This window comes from Talpa europaea, assembly GCF_964194135.1.
Source record: "Talpa europaea genome assembly, chromosome: 9".
Taxonomy (NCBI): Eukaryota; Metazoa; Chordata; class Mammalia; order Eulipotyphla; family Talpidae; genus Talpa; species Talpa europaea.
The window spans coordinates 24,639,403-24,646,003 of NC_140076.1; positions in this window are offsets into that span (position 1 = coordinate 24,639,403).

The following is a 6,601-nucleotide window of genomic DNA, read 5'->3' on the forward strand; positions in this document are numbered from 1 at the left end:
GCTGTGCCGCGTGTGTCATCTCCCTGGTGGGTATCGAACTCCTGCTGAAGTGGCTGAGGATAGCTTCATAGTGCTGCGACTTAACCCCTTGTGCCACCAGGGAGGCCCCTCTCCTGAGATCCTGGCAGGCCTAATGCTCTTGATTTTTTAATAGGTCAAAACCAGGACCCCACCACTGTCTTGTTCCTCCTCACCTCAGACAAGCCTGCTCTCCTAGTCTCCCCCACCCACAGTTTCCTAAACCAGAAACTTGAGTGTTAAGCTCAACTTTACCCTTTATGTCCATCCGCTCCCACATCAACAAGCCAACAGGTTCTACCCAGTCTGCCTCTTTTTTTTAAGTTTTATTTTTTTAATATTTTATATAATTCTTACATCATTTTTCATCTTTGTATGCATTTTCATTATGGTTATATTGCATGCATTTTCATTATGGTATGCATTTTCATGCATGCATTTTCATGGTGGTTATATTCCCCATACAATTGCACTGCCCCCCTTATTTTGACTCTAGTCCTTCCTGTCCCTGCCCTTCCCTCCCCACCCTTCCACCATGTGTCTCTGGTTTAGGTTGCTTGTTGATTTTAATTTTTACTTTGTATTGCCTCTTGAGTGCCTCCCAGCCCTCGCAGCTGAGGCCTTTCTGCAGCGTCTCCCTGCTCATTCAGGGCAGCAGCTCCTCGTTGAACTTCCTTCATGACTCCCACAAGGGGTCAGGACAGTGTTTCTATAACATGATCCTAAACATGTTTTTCCCCATCTTAAAAGTTTTCACATTTCTCCACCTTTTACAGAATAAAGCCCATACTCTTCGGGGGGGGCTTAGAAAAGCCTGTCAGGGAAAGACAGCTGCTCAGCTCCCCAGCAGCACGTCCTGCAGGAACTCCCGAAAACTCAGTTATTATGAGTTGTGAACGCACTGCTCATTGTGCTGGGGTCTCCCTGGTGGCACAGGGGCTAAACACAGTGCTATCAAGCTATCCCCAGCCACTGCACCACGACCAGGAGTTCGATCCTGGCCAGCCAGGGAGCAATCCACATGGCACAGCAGAACTCTCCTGTCTCGCCCGCTGCTCCCCTCAGCAGTGTATTTTCAGTAGACTTGCTTGTTCTGTTCCCCACTCTCTCTGGTGACTCCTCTCACCCTCCCCACCTCTGGTCTACACCCCAGTTCTTGCATGCATGCATGCATGCATAAATGTTAAAAACAAAACAAAACAAAAAAAACCATAGCTCTCTGGCTACCAGGTCTTCTTTGGGGTTCTTTCTTTTCTGTGCTCTACTTCAGCTAGCCTCTCTCTCTTCCCTCTGTGCCCTTGCCTTCTTTTTCTTTTAAAGTTTTCAGAGCTATAATTGTAGAATTTCCTATAAATACTGTGTATTTATAAAAAGAAAAACCACACAAGTTAAAAGTTTATTGATGGAATAGTAATGTGTATCCACTGCAAAAATTCACTAAATTATCATGCAAAAGAACAAACAGAAAAAAAAAAAAAAAACCTGTTTGGGTAGAAAATCCCAATGACCTACCTATTTTAATCCTTTCATGTTACATTTGCCTTCTCTAAAATCTCATCAACTGCTAGTAAATGTCTTGATTTAAAAAAAAAGAAAAAAACAAGTGTAATCTGTGGATAAAGTGGTCAGTGTGTGGCAAGCAGGAAGCAGCAGGCAGGGCACGAGAGTGGGATTGTATGTTCTGCCAGCCCTGCAGCTCAGCTCCTGTGGCCCCACACCCACACCCACACCCACACCCCGAGAGCAGTGAGTGAAGGGAATTTAATGTTGCTTTTAAAATATTAGGTTAAAGGTGCTTTGTTAGAGATCAAAGTTTATTTGTCCATTTATTCATTTTATACTTAAAACAACTCCTAATATGTAGTAGTGAGACAGCTGTATTTTTAATGTCTTTTTTTCTTTGTATTTTTTAAAAGATTATTTTATTTATTCATGCATACAAGAGCTGGGGTATAGGCTGGAGGTGCGGAGGTGGGGAGGGTGAGAGGATTCACCAGAGACAGAGTGGGGAGCAAACAGGAGGATCGACTGAATGAAATACGCTGCTGAGGGGAGCAGAGGGTGAGACTCGGGAGGTCTGCTCTGTCATGTGGGTCAGTTCCCGGGCCAGGGATAGTGCCAGGGAGACCCTTTCTTTGTGTTTTTAAGGTCTAACAAGTGAAAGCAATATAGTTTTGGCATCTGATCTGGATTTAAGTCTCGATTCTGCCACTTTGTAACTACAACTACTTCAAATGACTGTTGGAAAAATTTAATGCTCAGTGCCTGATATATTTAAGTTAATGATTTAAGTTAACACATGTTTATCCTGATAAGTTAATTGATGGAAAACTTTCAGGCCTGGGTGCTATGGCCAGCCCCATTCAGCTTCTGTCCTGAGTCATGGAACCAGCTCACTACCGATTCTTATTATAGGTGTGCCCTGAGAAGTTTCTTCCCTTCCTGAACCACCAAGCCTGCCATGGGCACCCTTCTGTATGCTTCCATGGCACCAATGCCTACCTGGTCAGCACTGGTCACATGGTCTCTAATGACAGCTTGCTTATTTGTGTTCCCATTATGTTAGGGGGAAACAATGTCCTGAGTTAATCCCATACAGGCTTTGTGGACCCCACCCCCACTCCAGACTAAAGCCATCAAGACTCTGGGAAAGACAAATCCCATCACCACCAAGGGAGGGTGGCTGGGACCTGAGGGTGGAGTTGGGCAACCAAGTTAAATATAAAACCAAACACGTGGGCCTTGGTGGGGGTCGCTATCGCTAGCCTCCTGGCTTCACCGCTCCTGGCTGGCGGCCAACTCTCAAAGTGCCTTTTTGGGATTCCTGATCTGCGGATCAAGTAAAACTCATTAAAAACTTTGTCTCCCACTTTTCTCCCTGAGCTGTACATTTCCTCATTTCCCCTTCCCTTGTAAATAAACCTTTTATTAACCTTTTCGCGTGTGCCTGCAGTAGAACACTAATAAGTCCTTTTAAGCGCGTGGGTGAGGACCCACAGTCAGGCACCCCGTTTTGTACCGGGGTTAGTCTACAACAATTAGACGATAATCACTTTGTAACAAAGGACTCTGTCTACCTTGTCTCCTGCTGGATTTCCAGCACATAGAAGAGGCTAACGAGAAATTGGAAGTGTGACCCTACAACGCCTTTGGAAAACTATTTGACCATATGAAACAAGAGCCTGTCCCTCAAAGATGGTACCTCGGGTAAACCAGGGGTATGCTCTGAGGGCCTGGAGCTTCCCCTCTGGAATTGTACTGGCTAAGTTCAAACCCTGCCTCTGCCACTCACTCCTATGTGACCTTTTGGAGTAGAGTTCAGGTCACTTCACTTCTCCATGTCTCCTTTCCCTCATCGGTAAAGTGGGAGTAATAATAGTACCTGCCTTTACATGCAGCTGTCATGATCCCCTAAAATGTCAGTTCTGTAATGGTGAGGCTCGTAGTCTATTTTGTCTACTGCTGTATCACTTATGTATAGAACTGTGCCTGGCACCAAACACATGATTTAAAAAATTCATATACAATAATTTCAGTAAACTTATAATTAGAAAATATGAGAAAAGCCCTAAATGTCCAACAATATAGACATGAATATGATAGTAGATGTTCTTGGAAAGGACTATTATCCGAAACTTAAAATGTTTCTTTAAAAGCTATCGAGATAGTGGTACATTACATATTGTTTTACCAGTTGAGTTTTTGTAATAATAGTATTAACATAGAGCTTATTATATGCCAGGTACTGTGCTAAGTGCTTTATATGCATTAATTCCTCTAATCCTTATAATGATCCTATTAGATAAGATCCTATTATAATGGTGGAATCTTGATAAAAATGGGAGGTTCTGCGTCCTCTGCCCCACCTAAGGGAGGGTGGAGCTGAGTGGCAGGGACCTTAGAGAACATACTTGAATGATTTTATCTTCTTTTCCCCCTTAATCCTTTGTTTCTGAAATTTCACTAAAATATTCCTCTTACATACATTTTGCTAAATCCTGGGTGAGGTCTTTTTGTCTGATGGTTTCATCAAAACTAGGAAGATCCTTTGAGAATTACTTTGAGTAGTCTCTCTTCTCCAGTTTCTTCTGGAACTTCTGCCTGGTGGATGTTGGAATTTCTCGACCCCTTACCTTTCCTATGAAACTTGTGTGTATATTTTTGTGTTTGGGGGATACATTTTGAAAATTTCCTTGGCTTAATTTTCCAGCTCAATGATTTCATTTTCACCTGCATTCATGCTGCTATTATTTCAGATTGTTTTAATATTCTTAAAAAATTTTTAATATGAGCTCTTTAGCTGATTCCTTATGAGTGGCATATGTATAAGTTTGACCTCAGAGTTTTTATCTGCAACACTGTTGCAAAAATACAGTGAAACTAATATATATTAGTTGAATATATGTATATTCACTCATATATATATTCACTCATATATCCCATCACTGCAACAACATAAATGAAATAGATGAACCTAGAGGGAATTATGCTTACTGAAATAAGTCAGAAAAAGATAAACACTATGCTTTCACTCACATGTGGTATATAGAGAAAACAAACAGATGAACTAAAAAAAAAAAACAACCTTTTGGACTATAAGACCAATTTGTGGCTACCAGAAGGGAAGGCCTAGGGGTTGGTTTATCGGAGAGAAAAGAGACTATGATATGGTGAGGATAAAACGACTCAGTGGTGAGCTTAAATATTGTCTGTTGTTTCTCAACAATGAACACCTGAAACTTAAAGAAATAATGCTTACTTATAATGAAAGTTTTTTATAATGAAACTTATAAAAAGCTAGACTGCAATGTTACTACAATTTAAAAATACAGTGAAGCTATATCTTCAAGTTTCTGAGAGAAAATAATGTTGAATCTAAAACCCTATACTCAACCAAACTCTCATTCTAGTATGGAGACACAAATATTTTCACCCACAGACCCTTCCTGAATAAATTATTAGGGAGTGTAGAAGATTAAGAGGGAGAAATTGGATACCAAAAACAGTAATAAACAAAGAAAAAATAAAATTTATGGATAAGTTCAAATGCCTGTTGATTAGAAAATATTTTAGAAGAACACTTAGAAGAATAAAGTCTCAGATGATGCCCTCCAGCTGTTTCTTTCCCTTATCAGTGACATTGGGGGCTGTGTGTCCCTTAGGGCATAGGTACAATATGTCTTTATATCACTGCTTGGAGGACAGATGCCTGCGAAAGTGGGCTCACCGTCCTTGGAAGATGAAACGAAGGAGAAATAAACCTTTATTGTACTAAGCCACTGAGATGCCAGTGTTTTCTGTAGCTACCATAACCTGCCCAGTCTGATGACTGTTCCGTCTACTTCAGGCCCAGCTATTGGAGGACTTCAGGGCAAGTGCCTGAGGCGGAAAGCCAAGAGACAATGGGATCAGGACTGGGAAGGTGGAGGTTGGGGATGAGATGCTCTTTGAGTCAGTTGGAGGGGTGATGGTGGCTGCTGTCGTTTACATCTTTACATTTCCCAACATAATCATTTAATGGAAAGAGCACACAACCAGGTGCCAGGAATTCTGGTCCTGTGTGGCCTGGGCAAATGTCTACTCCTCCCTGTAGTTTCCTAATAAAGGAAATACCATCCCTTTCCTGTGAACTTCTAATGAGAGGAACCATGAGAATGGTCAGTGTCTAATGCAGTGGCTGCCACTCCTGAGCCCTCCCCCTGCTCCAGGGCCTTCTCCCCCATGTCCCCACCCCCAGGCCTGGATTTGAGCAGTTCAGTGTTGGTGTTTGTTTTGGCCATACACAGTGAGCTTTCTCTTGGTGAGAGAAAAGGGACTTACGCAGGTTCCTCCAATGGCTAGACAGGGCTAGAAGGTGCCATTCAAAGCTTCTTACAGGACAGGGCATGGCCACCTCCATGGCTTCTATCTGGGGTCAACCCTAATGGCCAGATGAGCCGTGTCTACTCTGGAGGGCCATGCATCTTCACCCACGCCCAGTCAGCCTGGAATTGTTTTTATAAGCTCTGGATTGGGTATTGTCCCCTAATACCTATTGGGTGGCCTTGGCCAGCCCTCTGGGAGAAGAAAGAATCTCTAAGATAACTTCCAAGTCCAAATGTTATAGAATCTTGGACTGTCTCTGAGTAGAATCTGAGTCATAATAAAAATGAGCAAAGAAAGAATGCAGAACGCTGACCCCATTACAAAGGCCCTCATTTCTCCACTGAGGGCCATGCAGAGGAAGCTGCCTTGTCTCGTTCCTGCTCAAACACCTCTCCAGGCTTCCTCGTCCCCGCCTGGACTTTCCTCTCCTTCCCTGCCCCCTGTCCTGCCTCTTGTCCCTATGACTTCCCTGTCTCTTCGCCCTGTGCCTGCCTCAGCCACTCGTTACTCAGACCAACCTGGTCTTCTTCCTACCCCATGCCCAGGCCACCTTCCCCCCCTTACCAGTTTCGGCCCTTCCCATCTCCCTGCCTGGCTCACCTCTACCCTGGCCTGTCCCCCTGCTCCTCTTACCGGCTGCCGCCCTCCTCTCCCTCTCCCTTCTATTCGCCGCCCCTTCCGGCTGGCTCCCCTCTTCTCTCACACCCCTCCCCTTACC